The sequence below is a fragment of the Schistocerca cancellata genome, chromosome 4, assembly GCF_023864275.1.
Source record: "Schistocerca cancellata isolate TAMUIC-IGC-003103 chromosome 4, iqSchCanc2.1, whole genome shotgun sequence".
Classification (NCBI taxonomy): Eukaryota; Metazoa; Arthropoda; class Insecta; order Orthoptera; family Acrididae; genus Schistocerca; species Schistocerca cancellata.
Genome location: NC_064629.1, coordinates 611,146,960 through 611,166,758, shown reverse-complemented (window position 1 = coordinate 611,166,758; position 19,799 = coordinate 611,146,960). Strand labels below are relative to the sequence as shown.

At 49.6% G+C, this 19,799-nt stretch overlaps 1 protein-coding gene across 9 annotated transcripts in view; it reads right to left on the bottom strand.

The window, feature by feature from the left end:
* LOC126183741 (spindle assembly abnormal protein 6 homolog) overlaps positions 1-19,799 on the bottom strand; it is a 335,654-nt gene that overhangs the window by 251,319 nt on the left and 64,536 nt on the right. The window lies entirely within an intron of this gene.

Sequence of the window (19,799 nt, the reverse complement as noted above, 5' to 3'; positions counted from 1 at the left end):
TAAAAGAACACCCGACCCCGTCATTGGTCTTAGAGCCATCTGTATAAATGAAAGTCATATTGATGAACTTCGAATGAAGTTCCAAAAAACGGGAGTGGTAGACCGAACCGAGGGTAACCTCTTTTGGGAGCGAGCTGAGGTCAAGGTGAACGCGGACCTGAGCCTGGAGCCAAGGTGGCGTGTGGCTCTCGCCCACTCAAAAGGTTGCAGGGAGTGAAAAATTAAGGTGTTGAAGGAGGCGACGAAAGCGAACTCCAGGGGGTAGCAGGGCAGAGACATACAACCCGTATTGACGGTCGAGAGAGTCGTCAAAAAAGGAACGATAAGACGGATGGTCGGGCATTGACAGTAGCCGACAGGCATACCGACAAAGCAGTATATCGCGCCGGTAGGTGAGTGGCAATTCGCCAGCGTCAGCATGAAGACTCTCTACGGGACTAGTATAAAATGCTCCGATCGCAAGTCGTGAACCCCGATGTTGTATGGAGTTGAGGCGGCGTAAGATGGATGGCCGTGCAGAGGAGTAGACAAAGCTCCCATAATCCAGCTTGGAGCGGACGATCGACCGATATAGACGAAGTAGGACGGTTCGATCCGCTCCCCACGACATACCACTGAGAACACGGAGGACATTTAAAGAACAGGTACAACGGGCGGCCAAATATGACACATGTGGAGACCATTTAAGTTTCCTGTCAAACGTAAGGCCTAGAAATTTGGTTGTCTCCACGATTGGGAGAGCAACGGGACCGAGTCGTAAGGACGGTGGGAGAAACTCTTTGTAGCGCCAGAAGTTAATACAGACCGTCTTCTCAGCAGAAAAACGGAAGCCATTGGCGACACTCCAGGAGTAAAGACGGTCAAGAGAACGCTGAAGACAGCGCTCCAGGACACGTGTACACTGCGCGCTGCAATAGATGGTAAAATCGTCCACGAAAAGGGAGCCTGATACATCAGCTGGGAGGCAATCCATTATTGGATTGATCGCGATGGCGAAGAGAGCGACGCTCAAAACTGAGCCCTGTGGCACCCCATTCTCCTGGCGAAAGGTGTCTGACAGGACAGAACCCACACGTACCCTGAACTGTCGATCCATTAAAAAGGAACGAATAAAAAGAGGGAGGCGACCGCGAAGGCCCCATGTATGCATGGTGCAGAGAACGCCCGCCCTCCAACAGGTGTCGTAAGCCTTCTCCAAATCAAAGAACACAGCCGCGGTCGGGCGCTTCCGCAAGAAGTTATTCATAATGAAGGTCGACAAAGTAATCAGATGGTCAACAGCAGAGCGGCGCCTACGAAATCCACATTGTACATTGGTAAGTAGGCGTCGAGACTCGAGCAGCCAAACCAATCGAGAGTTAACCATTCGCTCCATCACTTTACAGACACAGCTGGTAAGCGAGATAGGTCGATAACTGGAAGGCAAGTGCTTGTCCTTCCCCGGCTTAGGAATCGGGACAACAATAGACTCGCGCCAGCATGCGGGAACATGTCCCTCAATCCAGATGCGATTGTATGTACGAAGAAGAAAACCTTTACCCGCAGGAGAAAGGTTCTTCAGCATCTGAATATGAATAGAATCAGGCCCTGGAGCGGAGGACCGTGATCGGCCAAGTGTGTTTTCGAGTTCCCGCATGGTGAATAGGGCATTATAACTTTCACAATTCGAGGAGCGGAAGTTAGGTGGCCTAGCCTCCTCTGCCTGTTTGCGGGGGAGGAAGGCAGGGTGGTAATGAGCGGAGCTCGAAACCTCTGCGAAAAAGCGGCCGAAGGCATTGGAGACAGCCTCATGGGCCACAAGGACGTCATTCGCGACCTTCAAGCCAGAAACTGGTGAGTGGACCTTAGTGCCAGATAGCCGGCGCAGGCTACCCCAGACAACAGAAGAAGGAGTAAAACTGTTGAAGGTGCTTGTGAAAGCAGCCCAGCTGGCTTTCTTACTTTCTTTAATAATGCGACGACACTGAGCATGTAATCGTTTATAATTGATACAATTCGCCACTGTAGGGTGGCGTTTAAAGGTGCGTAAAGCACGTCGACGAGCACGTAAAGCGTCTCTACATGCTGCGGACCACCAGGGGATCGGTACGCGACGTGGAGAAGAAGTAGGGTGAGGGATGGAATATTCAGCACCAGCGAGAATGACTTCCGTGAGGTGTGCGACCTGACGATCGCAGCTTGGGAAGGTGTGATCCTGAAAGGTCGCCCTGGAAGAGAAGAGTCCCCAGTCTGCCTTGGAGATGGTCCAACTAGAGGAGCACGGAGAGGGGGTATGCTGCAGGAGATGGATAACACACGGGAAGTGGTCGCTCGAATATGTATCAGAAAGTGCATACCACTCAAACCAGCGTGCAAGTTGGGGAGTACATATAGAGAGGTCTAAATGGGAATAGGTGTGAGATGTGTCCGAAAGAAAAGTAGGGGCGCCAGTATTGAGGCAGACAAGATTGAGCTGGTTGAAAAGGTCTGCTAACAAGGAGCCCCTCGGGCAGGATGCTGGAGAGCCCCAAAGGGGATGGTGGGCATTGAAGTCTCCAGTTAACAAAAATGGTGCAGGTAGCTGAGCAATAAGTTGCATCATGTCTGCCCTGGTAACGGCAGATGACGATGGAGTGTAAACGGTACAAATGGAAAACGTAAAAGTGGGGAGAGTAATGCGGATGGCAACTGCCTGCAAGCCGGTGTGCAACGTGATGGGATCGTAGTAAATATCATCCCGGACCAGCAACATAACCCCTCCATGAGCTGGGATACCTACCACAGGGGGTAGGTCAAAACGCACAGAGGTGTAGTGTGCCAAGGCAATTTGATCGCATGGGCGTAGCTTCATTTCCTGGAGGGCTACGACGAGCGGACGGTGCAAGCGGAGCAGCAACTTCAAGTCCTCTCGGTTGGAGCGAATGCTGCGAATATTCCAGTGAATAAGTGCCATCGTAAGAAAAGGAAGATGAAAGAAGGGGTCACCTCGAAGGCCGCTGAGGGCCTGGCTTCGAGCGAGCACTGCCGCCGCTATCAGTAGGTGGACAGTCATCGTCCATTGGGTTATAGGTTCATCGGCCATCTTGGGAGGATGGCCGGGAGGGGGAGCTTCCTCCGCCGGTGAACGGCCAGATGTTCGGCTACCAGCGGTGCGGCCAGGTGAAACGGATGACGGCCTGGGGCGGCAACCGCTGGGTGGCGCAGGAGAAGAAATGCGCCGTGGCGGAGAAGGAGAACTGTGCTTCCTATGAGCCTTCTTGGAAGGACGTTTGGTGGAAGTACTGGTCGATGGCTGGGAGGTCGAGGTACGTAGGAAGTCTGCACGGGATGGTTCCTTCTTGAAGGCCCGTGCATCTGACTTCGGGGTCTTCGTCTTAGCAGAAGCTGATGAAGGGGCTGGTGTCTGTGGGGTGATGGGAGGAAGAGGAGACGTCGACCGCGCGATCTTAGCACTGGCCGAACGGACGACCGTGGTGCTGAAGGTCAGATCGCATGTCTGGGTTGCCACCTCCCTGGTAGTCCGAGGAGAGGCGAGGACAGTACTATATTTCCCCGCTGGGAGCAGCGCGGGCTTCCTACTAGCCAATAGCTTGCGAGCAGCCGAGGTAGACACTTTCTCTTTGACCCGAATTTCTTGGATACAGCTTTCTTCCTTATAGACAGGACAGTCGCGGGAGGATGCGGCATGGTCACCCTGACAGTTCACACAACGAGGAGACGGAGGTGGACAGTCACACTCATGGGCATCCCTGCCACAAGTGACACATTTAGCCGCATTGGAACGAGACTGTCGAGTGTGATTGAAACGCTGACACTGGTAGCAGCGCGTAGGTGTCGGGACATAGGGGTGAACAGAAATAACCTCGTAGCCCGCCTTGATGCGCGATGGCAGCTTAACACTATCGAAGGTCAAGAAAAGTGTCCGGGTTGGTACAAGGTCATTGTTGACCTTTTTCATGACCCTATGGACAGCCGTCACGTCCTGCTCAGCGAGGAAAGATTGAATCTCCTCGTCAGTCAATCCGTCGAGGGAGCTAGTATAGACTACACCACGAGACGAATTCAAAGTTCGGTGGGCCTCCACCCGGACAGGGAACGTGTACAGGAGTGTGGCCCGAAGCAGTTTTTGTGCCTGAAAGGCACTCTCAGTTTCTAGTAATAAGGTACCGTTACGCAACCTGGTACAAGATTTGACAGATCCAGCTATGGCATCTACGCCCTTCTGGATAACGAAAGGGTTGACAGAGGAAAAATCCTTTCCGTCCTCAGATTGAGAAACGACGAGGAACTGTGGGGCAGGCGGTAGTACTTTTGTCACTGGTGGCTGGTCACGTTTCCGTTTTTGGGCAGAAGTCTAGAGAGATGGAGTGGAATCCATTGCGGAGGAATCCCCCATGATTGTCAGCGTCTCCAATGGCGCGCTCCTTCCTTGTGGGGACCCTCTCAGAGGGCACTCCCGCCTTAGGTGAATGTTTACACCTCAGGTCACACCTCCCGAGAAACAGACGGAGGGACCAATCGGCATGGTCAGAAGGTATCAGCTCAGGCAATCACCCCTCCCCGGGCCTGGCCTTTACCAGGGGGTACGTGCGTGCCTTACATGTCTACCCAGGGCGGGGACTTACGCGTTACCCCGTCACCGGCTACGCGTGCGAACGCGTGGGTCGGCCTTCAGGCACGCACAGGGAGGAAGGAAGAAGAGGAAAAAGAAGAGAGAGAGGGAGAAAGAGGACAGACTGTCTCAAACGCCGAGGCAGAGACCAGAGAAGGCAAGGAGAAGAAGGCAATGAGAAGGCAAGGAGAAGAAGGCAATGAGAAGGCAAGGAGAAGAAGGCAATGAGAAGGCAAGGAGAAGAAGGCAATGAGAAGGCAAGGAAAAGAAGGCAATGAGAAGGCAAGGAAAAGAAGGCAATGAGAAGGCAAGGAAAAGAAGGCAATGAGAAGGCAAGGAAAAGAAGGCAATGAGAAGGCAAGGAAAAGAAGGCAATGAGAAGGCAAGGAGAAGAAGGCAATGAGAAGGCAAGGAGAAGAAGTCAACGAAAAGAGTAAGGAAGACAGTGAGGTGGAGAAGAACAAAGAAAGGAACCAACCAAAGGAAGGAAGAAACGAGAAGTGAAAAACCAAAAAGACCACAATTATAGGTCGTTGAACCGTCCGTCTCCGGACGCAGGCGCTAACTACCCCCGTGAGGGGGATGGACTCCATTTAGTCGCCTCTTACGACAGGCAGGAATACCTCGGGCCTATTCTAATCCCCGGACCCGCAGGGGAAGGGGGGCAGTGACAGGAAGATGGGCAAGTGGTCACTGCCACACAGGTTGTCATGTGTTCTCCAGTGGATAGATGGGAGAAGTCCTGGGCTGCAAATTGATAAATCAATGGTCAAGTAACTACCTCGAGCCATACTGAAATATGTAGCAGCCCCAGTATTTAAGAGGAAGAGGTCGAACTGAGACAGTAAAGTTTCGACGTCTCTGCCTCGGCCAATAAGCATGGTGTCACCTCACAAGGGTTTAAGGGCGTTAAAATCTGCCAAAAGTAGGAAAGTTTTAGGGACTTGACCAATCAGGGGTACTGCACCATCTGGAGGAAGATACACATTGTGGACAGTTATTTTCTGCAACGTCCGTATTCTGACAGCCACAGCTTCAAGAGGGGTTTGAAGGGGCACAGTTTCACTACAGACTGAGTTTAGGACATAAACATAAACTCTACCTGACACTCTATTATAGTCACTACAGTTCCTGTAATATCTTTTATAGCCACAGAGGGCTGGGATTCGCACTGCCAGGAACCAGGTTTCCTGGAGGGCAATGCAGAAAGTAGGTGTACAGCTTAACAGTTGCTGTAGCTCAGCCAAGCGGTGGAAAAAACCATCGCAATTCCACTGGAGGATGACATCATCGTGAGACTGGGAAGGCATGGAACATTCAATGAGGCAGTTTACGCCTCAGGGTCACCTGCTGCCACCAACTTCTTTCCTGAGCAGTCTATATCCATTGTGACTGAGGGTCCAGTGAGATCCAGGTCCTCAGTGGATGCCAGAATCTCCACCCCATCCTCAGACGCAGAGCTTGAAGGTGGCGGTGGTGTGGGTGCCACCTCAAGTTCCTTGTTCTTCGGGATCTTCTTTTCCGATTTCTTGCACTGTTCCTTGGGTTTCGCTGGCTGGGAGGACTTCACTGAATCAGTCTCCAGGACTGAGGATGAGCGTGAAGCCCTACGATCAGCTGCTTTTGGGCAGGTGTCATCTTTCCCACTAGCAGTAACCTGGGAAGGAAGTGACCCAAGGGACCTCTTCCTAGCAAGAGGAACCAAAGAAGCCTTACGCGTCTCTGGCTCAGAAGTGGGGACTTAAATCCCTGATGGATAGGGTGGGGGGTGAGGGTGTTGCTCCTAAAGTAGGTGGTGAGGGAGCAAGACGGAGGGAAGTGCGCCCCACCATCAAGGCGACAGGTGTAGTCTCCCGATTCTGAGAGGCGACAGGAATTCGAGGAACTGACGGAGTGACAACTGTTCTCTTAGCGGCGGCATATGAGGAGGTCATAGACACAGGATGCAGGTGCTCAAATTCCCTCTTAGCCTCAGTGTAGGTCAATCGGTCCAGGGTCTTATTTTCCACGATTTTCCTCTCTTTCTGTAAAATCCTGCAGTCTGGTGAGCAAGGTGGATGATGCTCTCCGCGGTCGACACAGATGGGAGGCAGGGAACATTGAGTATTGGGATGCGATGGGTGTCTGCAATCTCGAATGTGACGCTGGAAGTACAGTGGGAAGACACATGACCGAACTTCCAGCACTTCAAACACCACATCAGGGGAGGGATATATGGCTTTACGTCACAGCAGTAGACCATCACCTTGACCTTCTCGGGCAATGTGTCACCCTAGAAGGCCAAGATGAAGGCACCAGTGCCAACCTGGTTATCCCTCTGACTCCGATGGACGTGCCCGGTGAAATGAACACGTCGACGCTCTAAATTGGCGCGCAGCTTGTCATCCGACTGCAAAAGAAAGTCCCTGTGGAATATAATACCCTGAACCATATTAAAGCTCTTATGTGGCGTGATGGTAACAGAAATATCCCCCAACTTGCCACAAGCGAGTAATGCCCGTGACTGGGTAGAGGATGCTGTTTTTATCAAACCTGACCCAGAGCACATTTTGGACAAGCCCTCTGTGGCGTCACCGCCATACACCACACTTGCTAGGTGGTGGCCTTTAAATCGGCCACGGTCCGGTAGTATACGTCGGACCCGCGTGTCGCCACTATCAGTGATTGCAGACCGAGCGCCGCCACACGAGAGGTCTAGAGAGACTTCCTAGCACTCGCCCCAGTTGTACAGCCGACTTTGCTAGCGATGGTTCACTGCCTACTTACATTCTCATTTGCCGAGACGATAGTTTAGCATAGCCTTCAGCTACATCATTTGCTACGACCTAGCAAGGCGCCATTATCAGTTACTATTGATATTGTGAATCATGTACCATCAAGACCGACGTTCAACATTAATGGATTAAAGTTAAGTATTCCACCAGCTACGTCCGTTTTTCTAAATTCTAATTTCCTTGTCCTGTTCCAGACCTTACACCAGCCTGCGTGAGCTAAAACGCGTGCATTTCGGCCTCCTCTAGTAACACGGTGTTGGCTCTCCTGCCAACCACAACAATGGCGATGAGGCAAAACCGCATTCTTCTCTAAACTGCCCTGATTTACTTGTGTAATGGCTTCGCCACAATCTCCAGATGTACTGTCCAAATTTTATCACTTACAGAATCAGCAGACGCAGGCTTTACTGGATGCCCTTGGACAGCTCGTCTAGGGTCAACGTGCAATGCAAAACGATGCGGCAGCTTCCGCTCCACCGCTAACGCAGCCACAACACGCTGTTGCACCAACTTTTCGCCCTTTTGATGCTGCACTGGAAAGCTGGATGGGTGTGGTCACGCCAATTTGGATTCCACCTCGCCGCCTACAGAATTCAAGGTAACGAGCGGCAGCCTTATCTCTTATCAGTCAGGGTACAAACGTACCATGTGATAGTCAAATTATTTCCCCGACGCAATGTAGCAACTCTGTCCTACGAAGAAATTTTGTCTGCATTAGATGCATATTTCAAAGAATCAGTCAATGTAGTTGCGAAAAGGTATACCTTCTTTCGTACAAAACGTACGGCAGGTCAGACTAATCGGGAGTGGGTTGCAACCTTGCAAGGCCTTACTAGGGATTGTGCTTTTGAGTGTCAATGTGGACTCCCTTATTCAGATACTATGGTATGTGATGCAATTGCACAGAACGTTTCTGATGTTCGTATAAGGGAACAGATTTCGAAACTAGTCAATCCCTCCCTTCAACAAGTGATGGACATATTGGATCGGTAGGACACACTTGACTTTGCTCAGGAATCATTTGAAACTTCGCCACCCGTGTGTCAGGTTAACTGGCCCGCTGGGCGAGCTGCACGGAACAGTAAACAGTCTTTGCGCCCGGCCGCGCCGCTGCCGCCAGGCTCTCAGCCACGGGCTAAAATCATGCCTGCGGTGCGCTACTAGACATTCACGTGAGAATTGCCAGTCACACCAAGCTATTCGCTTTTTCTGTAAAAAAAGGACATGTTCAGAGTGCTTGCCAGAGAAAGCTCAGATCGGAAACTCAAAACCATTCCAGGCCCTTTGCTTCGTGGCGGAATCGGAATCGAACCAAGGATACTAAGGCTCGCGAAACTTCACCCATGGAAATTCATGTAGTTCATTCCACTCCGCCCAGTGCCACTCTCTCTAACAGTGACTGTGTTCGTCCCACAAATAGTGGGAGTCTACATCGCCGGAACTCCCGTCAAGTCGCAAGTGATTTTGTACCAGTGTCAATTCATGTTGCACAAGACAGTCGCTCTTGTCGTCAGCAGGACAATAAACTTTTTGTGGACTTGCACATTAACGGCAAAGTGATACCATTCCAGCTCAGGGCTGCAGTTTCACTGATCAATCAAGACACTTACAAACTGCTGGGCACACCTCCGTTGCGTGCTGCAAATGTTAAGTTAACTAGCTATTCAGGTCAAGAGATCCCTGTGTTAGGACAGTGCAGCCTTCTTGCAACATACAAAGGACAAACAAAACTTGTGTCATTTTACATCCTTCGTTCTTCTTCTGCAGTGAACTTGTTTGGTTTCGATTTATTTCAGTTGTTTAACTTGTCTATAGTAAATCAGGTCCTATCAGTGAACCAGACTGTGCCTTCAGAAAGTGTTTCTTGTCTATGAGAAGAATTTGCAGACATTTTTGCACTGGGCCTCGGTTGCGCTCAGAACTATAAAGCACATTTGGAACTGAAAGTAAACGCGCAACCAAAATTTTTCAGAGCGCGCAATGTTCCCCACGTATTGCGTGATGAGGTCGCAAAAACATTACACAATTTGGAATCACAAGGTGTAATTGAACACGTGCAGGCTTCTCTCTGGGCATCACACTTGGTAATTTTGCCAAAACCTTCCGGAAAATTGAGACTTTGTGTGGACTTCAAGGCAACAGTGAATCCACAACTAGTGATTGCAACTTTTCCTTTACCCCACCCGGAAGATCTTTTTGACAAACTGTGCCCAGGTGAATATTTTTCGAAGTTGGACCTAGCAGATGCGTATTTGCAAATACCGGTGGACGAAGAATCCCAGCGCATTTTGGTGGTTAACACGCATCTTGGGTTGTATCAATTCAAACGACTGCCATTCAGGTGTGCATCTGCCACTGCATTGTTTCAGCAATATCTACAAACTGTTTGTGCGTCAGTCCCTACTGCAGCAAATTATCTGGACGATATTGTGATCTCCGGAAAGACGGAAGAAGAACATTTGGCCAATCTCGGAACATTATTTCAGGTCTTGCGACAAAATGGTCTTCGCTTGCGGAAGGACAAATGTGTGTTTTTTGCTCGTGAATTGCCATACCTGGGACATGTACTCAATGCCTAATGCACACATCCCAGTCCCACGCACCTTCGTGCCATACAAGACTTGCCTTCGCTGCAGAATTTGAAGCAGCAACAGAGTGTGCTGGGAAAAATAAATTACTATAACAGATATGTGCCACAAGCCTCTTCCATTTTAGCTCCGTTTCATTGCTTACGCCGTAAAGGTGTTCCGTTCGTCTGGACGACGGAATGCTAACGCACCTTTCACCAGTTGAAATCGGCGTTGCTTTCCAATACTTGCCTTACGCCATTCGATCCTCAGAAGCCCCTTTTGTTGATGGTGGATGCATCGGATTTCGGGATCGGTGCTGTGCTTGCGCACAAAGATGGATCGCATGATCGCCCTGTTGCCTTTGCGTCCAAATTGCTCTCGTCGGCGCAAAGAAACTATTCACAGATCGAGAAAGAAGCATTGGCTCTCGTATTTGGTGTTACAAAGTTTCATGATTTCTTGTATGGTCATCACAGACCACAAACCTTTGACATCGCTTTTTCATCCGACCCAGCCTGTACCTACACGTACAGTGCAGAAATTCATTTGCTGGTCTATTTTCCTCTCACAGTACCGCTACGATATCTTGTATCGATCCACTGCTAAGCACGGAGAAGCCGATGCGTTGTCCCGTTTGCCTGTTGCTGAGGATAGGGCATTCGATTCATCCGAACTTGCTTGCATGTTCATTGATACGGAAACCGATGACATGGTCGAATCGTTTCAGATTGATTTTCGTCGTGTAGCTACAGCCACATCTGCCGACTCTGTCCTTGCTACCGTTCTGCGTTTTGTTGCTACGCAATGGCCCTTGTCAAAGTCATGGATCGGGGATCCGTTGGTTCGCCGATTTTTTGCTCACCAGGAGAGACTTTTTGTAGGACGTGGTGTTTTGCTGTTGCGTTCTGATAATTATCAGTCCAGGGTCGTGGTACCACATTCATTACAGTCCTCTGTCTTAAAGCTTCTCCACCAAGGACATTGGGGTATAGTGAGAACGAAACAACTTGCTCGTCAGCACTGTACTTGGTTCGGAATCGATGCCGCGATTACGAATATGTGCTCCTCTTGCATGGTGTGTGCCGAACAACAATCAGCACCACCATAAAAATTTTTTGCATGGCCAAAAGCCACTTCCCCTTGGCAATGCTTACACATCGATTTTGCTGGTCCATTCTGGAATGCTCGATGGTTGGTTGTGGTAGATTCATTCAGTAATTTTCCTTTTGTTGTCCGGATGTCTTCCACGACGTCATCTGCCACCATCCAAGCGTTATCTGCTATATTTAGTATTGAAGGTCTTCCACAGACTATTGTTTCCGACAATGGCCCACAATTCATGTCCACAGAATTTCAGTCATTCTGCAAGGCCAATGGTATTCAACACCTGACGTCCGCGCCATTTTCGCCGCAGTCAAACGGAGCCGCTGAACGATTGGCCAGGACTTTAAAATCACAGTTGCTGAAGTTGAAAGAGTCGCATTCTCGGGAGGACGCTTTATTGCTCTTTTTGTCCTCGTATCGCTCTCAGCCCCAAGATGGTCACTCGCCGGCTGAGTTGCTCCACGGTCGCCCTCATCGAACCTTGATGTCTTTGTTAAATCTGCCGCATCAGGTTCCTGTGCAGTGTCGGACACCTGCTTTTGCCCCGGGCGACGTTGTCTACTACCGCCACTATCGAGGTTCACGGCGTTGGCTCGAAGGGCGCATTCTTCGCTGCCTCGGACGCGCTATGTATCTGGTTTTGGGGGCCTCTGGTGAGGTGTGCCGCCATCTCACTCAGCTGCGCCTCTGTCGTCGCACGGGATCTGCCGCTCGCAGTCTGCTTTCAACGACGGTGCCGTCCGGTCAGCGCCCTGGGGACCCATCTACTGGCTCGCCTCAGCCCCAGGTGTTACCGACGCTGCCTTCCATTTTGCCCCATGGCGACGTGATGGCGCCGCCGCCGCCTGTTCTCCCACCGGCGATGCCTGCAGTGGACGCGTCGCTGCAGCCACCGGGCGCCTCCCTGGGTCACGCGCCTCCGATCGCTTCCCGGGACCAATTGTCCTGCGACATGGAACTCTTGCCCGCTCCGGACCATGTGTCGTCTTCGCCCGTCGGGTGCCCCGGCCCGATGGAGGTCGACCCTTCAGCTCCTCCTGTCTCTCTACGGACGCATACACCGCATGTTGGCGTGCACCCTGGAGCAGGTTTTCAGGTGTTTCCTAGCTCCCCGCAGTCTGAATGGCAGGCTGCGGGTGGCACAGCCTCGCCTGTTGTTAGGCTCCCCACCTCGTCGCATACGTCAACATGGGGTCCTCCCCACGCGGAAGCCTTATACCACAACCATACGCCGATTTGTGGGGGAGAAATGTGGTGTCACCACCAGACACCACACTTGCTAGGTGGTAGCCTTTAAATCGGCCACGGTCCGGTAGTATACATTGGACCTGCGTGTCGCCACTATCAGTGATTGCAGACCGAGCGCTGCCACACAGCAGGTCTAGAGAGACTTCCTAGCACTCACCCCAGTTGTACAGCCGACTTTGCTAGCGATGGTTCACTGCCTACTTACGTTCTCATTTGCCGAGACGATAGTTTAGCATAGCCTTCAGCTACATCATTTGCTATGACCTAGCAAGGCGCCATTATCAGTTACTATTGATATTGTGAATCATGTACCGTAAAGACTGACGTTCATCATTAATGAATTAAAGTTAAGTATTCCACCAGCTACGTCCGTTTTTCTAAATTCTAATTTCCTTGTCCTGTTCCAGACCTCACGCCAGCCTGTGTGAGCTAAAACGCGTGCATTTCGGCCTCCTCTAGTAACACAGTGTTGGCTCTCCTGCCAACCACAACACCCTCCACCTCCCCAAACTTGTCCTCGAAATGCTCCACAGAAGACTGAGGCTTCATGGACATTAATGATTCCCCATGAACTCTCGTACATATGAGGTACCGGGGCGAATAAGCTTCACTGCCATCCTTAGTCTGGCATTCCTCCATGGTGTGGCCAGGGAGGGGAACGACTTGGGATTATATTTCTTAGCATTAAAGTTAGACTTTGCCTGCTTAGAGACTGCTGGCGGCAGACCACCAGCAAGAGATGACGAACTACGCTTCATGGTGTGTCATCCACCCTGATGCCACCCACTCCGACCACGTGCCCTCTCCACGGGCGCCACCCAGCCACAGCAAAACCACCAGGCAGGATGGCCATTGCCGGGAGTCCCAATGCCCCAGGGTGACGGGCATCTACTCCTTGGCATACATGAGGAGTTAACGGCACAGGCATCAGCAGAGTGATCACTGTGTTGTCAGGGGGCTACAACCAACAGGGTACATTGCGACCCCACCACAATGGACTGGCTACCATGCTGGATATGAAGCGCAAAGAAGTCCACAGTCATCATCGGCACATAAAGTGACATTGCATAGTGCATGGTGGAAAACACACCCAGGAAGGTGTCCTCGCCAAAGAGATGGAGAACGAGCAGGACTGCAATGTAACGCCGAGAAAGTGGGCTAAAGATCTCAATGCTCGATGGACATGATTGCACCATGTAAAGTGCCCTTCCCCAGTTGGTTCGCTCTTTGGGAAAATTTTAAAAAATGAAGGTCAAAACATAGAGGGGACCATCACATGAAGGTTGAAACATGAGACTCCTTTTAGTCGCCTCTTATGACAGGCAAGAATACCTCAGGCCTATTCTAACCCCCGGACCCGCAGGGGGAAAGGGAGTTCTTGTCACTTGGTGGCCAGGATGTATGGGAGGGATTTTTTGGTGTGGAAGAGATGGCAGCTGTCAAAATACAGGTACTGTTGGTGGCTGGTGGGGTTAATGTGGACAGTGGTGGGGATGGAGCCGTTAGAGAGGTGGCATGTTGGGTTAGTGAGAATTAGGTGATGCGAAGGGAACAAAATATGTTGAGGCTGCAAATCATCAATTAACGTGAACCAGATAGGGAGGGTAGATAGGTTCCCTAGCCCATAGAAATGGTGCATAGAAGGGTTTCGAGCAGGTTCCCATTTCTGCGCTATGGAATTTTTTTATCTTTTTGTCAGGATATAGTTGGTAAGGTGTATGAGGAATGTGGGGTGTGGGGTCTGAAAGACATAGGGAGAGTTAATGTTCGATAGCAGCAAGGCCATGAATGTGAGGTATGTTGTTGTATAGTAAAATGGCATCAACAGTGACGAGCAGAGGCTCAGGAGGCAAAGGGGTGAGAATGGTGCAGCCACAATGGGGTGTCCAGGACTATCAGGTTCACGGATTTTGGGGACAAGCCAGGTGTATGGTGTGCCGTTGGGGTGAGGAGAGAGATGGACTTAAGGGAGAGATTCTGCGACAAGCCCCAAGGATTCCAGTAAAGACTGGAAGTTATGTTGAAGTTTTGGGCTGGGATCACTATGACAGAGTTTGTAGGTGGAGGAGTCAGGCAGGTGGTGGAAACGATCTGACAGGTAGCCACTGCAATCCATCACAGCAGTGGTGGAGCCTTTGCCTACAGGGAGGATGACTAGATGATTAACGATGAGGGCCCGTGTGCTGGCCAGCCTGGATGTGGTTTTTAGGCACTTTTACACCTCACACTAGGTGACTACCGGGCTGGTCCCCACGTCCTGCCTCATTTACAAGACTCGCAGACATTTGAATATGTTCACACTATTTCATGGCTTACACTAGACGCAGACAGCTGGGGTACACTAATACCATCCCGGCAGGTATGAGGTGGCGACAGGAAGGGCATCCGCTCACCCTCCGATACCAAAATTGCCAAATCCATAGTGCCACACCTCACCCCACGTTGAAGTGGGACGAAGGCCCGAGACTTCTTTTAGTCATGTATTGCCATAAATTTTGTTTCTCCCTAATTCTCTTCAGTACCTCTATATTAGTTATCCCACATCACTATCTAATCCTCAACATTCTTCTGTAGCAACATATTTCAAGAGATTCTATTCTCCTGCTGTCTGAAACGTTTATCCTCCACATTTCACTAAAATACATGGCTACACTACAGACAAATATGTTCAGAAAAAGACTCCCTTACACTTCAATTTATTCTAGATGTTAACAAATCTCTCTTCTTAAGGAAGACCTTTCAAATTAGTTCCAGTTTTCTTATATCCTCCCTACTTCGGTTACCATGAATTATTTTGCTACCCATATAGCAAAACCATTCTACTACTTCTGATGTGTATTTTTCTAAATTAATTATCTGAGGATCACTCGATTAGATTAGACTACCCTTGTTTTACTTTTATGGCTGGTCATCTTATAACATCTTTTCAAGACACTTCCCACTCCTTTCAATTCATGTTCAAAGTTCTTGGCTGACTGACAGAATTACAATGATGTCAGCAAACATCAAAGTTTTTATTTCTTCTCTGTAAACTTCAGTCCCCTTTCCAAATTACTCCTTGGTTTCTCTTACTGCTTGCTCCATGTACACATTGACTACCAGTGAGGATAAGCTAGAACCTTGCCTTACTCACTTTTCAGCTACTGCTTCCTTTTTATGTCTTAATTCCAATACCTGTAGTTAACCTTTTGCTCCCAGTATTTTATCCCTATATACCACTATAATTTTAAAGACAGTATTCCATTCATCATTGTCAAAATCTCTCTCTCAATCTCTAAATGTTATTTTAGTATCCCTGGCAGTGGACATCACAATGAAGGCATATGAGCTGGCATGGTTAGCCCGGCAGGATAGCATGGAAACCTGCCATGGATGGTGCACACAACATGTAGCATGGGAAGACCAGCTAGTGGAAGTGTTTACCTGCAGGTGGCAGCAGGCCGGGCAGGCAAGTGTTTACTATGAGTTCGACCACCGCAGACCTCACCTAGCATATTGTGCTACGTGTTGTGCCGAGTGCTTGGCCTTAACCATCCTCACCAGCCACATTCTGAGTTCTAAATGTGTTCACCTCAACATGGGTTCGGAGTCACACAGTGAGTTTATTACTTTAGGAGGTTCTATTCCCTGGTTAACATCGAGCCCCTGTCAGCTTGTGAAGTATCTGTGCTGACTGTAGTGAAGCGGCATTGTCATGCCTGTGCAGACACAAAGCAACAACGAAGGATGTTCTCATGCATCTGACACCCCTACATTTTCTTTTCCCTTTACCTAGTGTTCACTTGGGCCATCATGTACCCAGGATTTCTGCAATGCTGGCAGGAACAGTTACACTTTCAGAAGAAGCAGCAACAGCTGTAGCTGTAACTGCAGTAGCAGCAGTCACTGATAACCCAAAATGCGGACTTGTTTTACACCCTTGCCAGTGGGGGTAGGTGGGGGAGGGGCCGGCACCCAATGTTCCATTTTCTGCACTGCCCTTGCAACCCACAACACAGTTTGCCAGTTTCAGTGAGTTGAAAGAAATGTGAGAGAATTGCCTGCACTAGTTCTTGCTACACTGCCTGGTAATGTGTACTGTTGATCATGTTGACAAGGGTGCCTTACATCGTCTAGCAGTGCAGGTTTCCACAAAGTTGTCCAAAATTTGAAGCCCTCCACTGAGCCCGAGACACTTCCCTTTGATAAGTTTGTCAGGTGCTTATGCAGTATTTTGGCCATCAAACACATGTGGTGGGAGCACTACTAGAGTTTAACCAACATCACAGGCACCCTTGGTAGCCGCATGTGGCCCAGATCACCGATTTTCAGGGCCTCTCATGCAAGTGTCATTTTGAGTGTCCAAAATGTGCTACCTCTTATTCAGACTCACTAATTCAGGATGTGATTGTCGAGTTAGTCCCTGCCCCAGCTGCGACTAGGGTGATGGCCATGTCCAACCCTTCTTTAACAAACACCCAAATTGCGGAATCACATGAGCTTACAATAGCAGCACATCCTTTCTTACAATTGGCAGGGGGTGCAATTGGATGTGCACAATAACCAACACCCAGTGCCCCACACAATAACCCAAGTGGCCTCGCTTCCCAACAAGTTGCCAAGCATTGCTGATACAGCGGTATTCAGAAGTATTCCCTTATTCAGCTAGTTTACAGAAGCATAATGTCGGCGAGCCGCCCACGTGCTGTTCCGTGAGTCCGGCTGTCTCGGCACTCCTGGACTGCCGACACTGCTGCTGCGGTCATCAAGGGCGCCCGACAATGGAAGTCGGGCGCGCTCGCCCGGTCGCTGCCCACAGAAGTGTCATGTCTGGCGTCGCGTAGCTGTCCGCTATTTCGGAGACTGCAACAGCCCCTGGTACTCACCGGCACCCTCCACCCCGTTTGACCTGCTCTGTCCAACCATGGGACGAAGGTGGTTGTACTGGTCACCCGTGGCCCTCGGCCACTGCTGCTCCCAGGACAGGACCGGCCTCAAACCCACGCCCTCTTGGACGTCGTGCCTAAACTTGCCGCTAGTGGTGCTTGCCAGATGGCAACACCCACCGCTGTCCCTAACACTGTTTCAGCACTGCCACACCTCCCGTAGCATACACCTTGCCCAGACCCTGGTACGCCAGGTGGGAAGTGAACGTGGCCTGTCCTTGACCCGCTGCAGACCGCTGTCACTGCCCTCCTTCAGGCAAGTTGGCTGCCGTTCCATCCCGCTCCCGTGTTGTGTCCCCGGAGGCAGAATACAGCCCAAACAAGTACACAGAAACAAAGTACAGGTTTACACAGAATATTTACAACATCGCTGCCAGACTGGCCCCTATGAGTGTAGACCAGCACAGGTCCAATCCGACTCTCGACTGACCTGGCACACACCCCCAAAGCTAAAAGTGCCTGACTATTTATACTGCTTTTCCCCTCGCTTCTGACATAGTGTCAGAGAGAGAGAGAGAGAGAGAGAGAGACAAACTATGGCAGGGGTAAATTCCCATACATCAGTCACTTACACATCGCCACTCCCGGCTCTGGCCTACTGCCTTCGCTCATACATCGCAATAACTTAAAGCAACCCTGCAGTTCCCTGCCTCACTGTTGTTTCACTCCAAACAAATCATACGTGCAATACGCCGCTGCAGCTCTGTGCCATGTTTACCCTGTCTGGCCTCCTGGCTGCCGACTATTACCACACACTGCCAGTGGCCCCAGACTTCATCGCCCAACCTCGCCTTTACTGAATTTTAACAAAATTCCCCTTTCCTGTGACTAAGACTAATACTAGCACAGCACTTAAGATACGTACAGGCTCTTGGGATGCCTCGACTTGCAGTGGTCGCTCCATCACGTTTTGTCTTATAGTAAACAGAACATTCCTATGTGGGTGCAATTCTCTCTGCGCATTATAAGATGCATCATGTTTACTGATATTGCTGTTTTTGCTCTTGAAATCCTCCCTTGTGCTAGGTATATTTTATTTGGCAAGTTTTATATATTTGGCAAACCAGTGTGAGCTGTATTATTGTAATTAGAGCATGTTCTCAGTATGTTGATGAGGTTGATGTGCAGTTATATTTCTGGAAGATCTGATAATCTGAAGATGACCTCTAGTTACTGTCAAAACTGATCATGAAATAAACTATTCCACATCAGGCAACCCTGGCTTCTAATGTTACAACATTATATCGCATCAACAACATGTGTACATTATATCTAAATTTTATTGTCCCTGCCCATTCCCTTCACTATCTGCAGCGACATAAAGGCCGAGTTGCAGAATTGGCAGGCTCAGGAAGTTATTTTTCCTATTTCATCACGTCAGTGGGCCAACCCTTTGGTGGTGATTCAGAAGTCCAACAATTTTAAACAGATGGTCAACATGCAATCTGTCCCAGATTCATACTCCATTCTGTGGCAAACAGAGTTGTTGGTGATGTTATCAGGAGGGTGGGAGGATCGGGGGTAGCCAGTATTTTCCTAGACAGTATTTTTCTCACATCAACTTGTGCAGTCTTTACCTGCAGTTGCCACTGGTCACCAATTCTCTGACTTTCCTGGTCCTCAACACCACCTTTGGACTTTACCAGTTTGATCACTTTCTGTTGGAATCTCATACGTGCTAGGAGTCTACCAACAGTATTTGGAGCAGTTGATTCAGGACATTTCCTGTTGCATCCATTATCTTGACGGCATCTGCATCATAGGCCCTACTCAGGAAGAGCATTTATGAAACGTTCAGCCAGTTTTTCAATGCCTCCTGGGAATGGCCTCTGTTCCAAGCTGGGGAAGTACAGTTTTTTCTCCCCTAAGGTGTGTTTTGTTTGGGTCGTGTGCTTAGTAAAGATGGTCTTGTCCCCACGGACAACTACATCAAGGCCATTGTCAACCTGCCGGCAACCAAGAAACTGAAGGAGTTACAGTCTCTTTTAGGAAAGATTTCATATTATGCTCATTTCATTCCCCAGGCCATTCATATCTGCTAGTCTCTTAACTGGCTTCAGCAGAAGTATGTTAACTTTGTCTGGTCTGCGGATTGCCAATGGATTTTCCAGACTCTCAACAGTGTGTGTTCTGCTTCCTGACTAGCTTCCTTTATGCCAGGTATGTCTTTAACCTTGGTCTGTGACAAATCCCAGCACAGAATTTGTGTCATCCTGTCCCATCGGAACCCAGACGGCACTGAACAGCTAACTGCTTACACATCGAAGATGCTTTCTGTTACACAGCGTAATTATTCGTAGGTGGAAAAAGAGGTTCTTGCTGTTATTTTCGGGGTTAAAAAGTTCCATGTTTTCCTGTCTGGGGTGAGGTTCCTCCTCATCACTGTCCACAAGCCACTGGTTTCCTTATCTGGCCCTTGTCCCAAGGAGCTGAATAGGACTTGTATGGCAAAAATTTTGAGTAAGACTGCTGCAGAGACATGTATTTAACACACATTTTCACATAAAGGAAAAATACGAACTCTTGTTGGAGTTGGTAGTATACATGAAATAACACATTCACACATAGCACCATATTCCATCACACC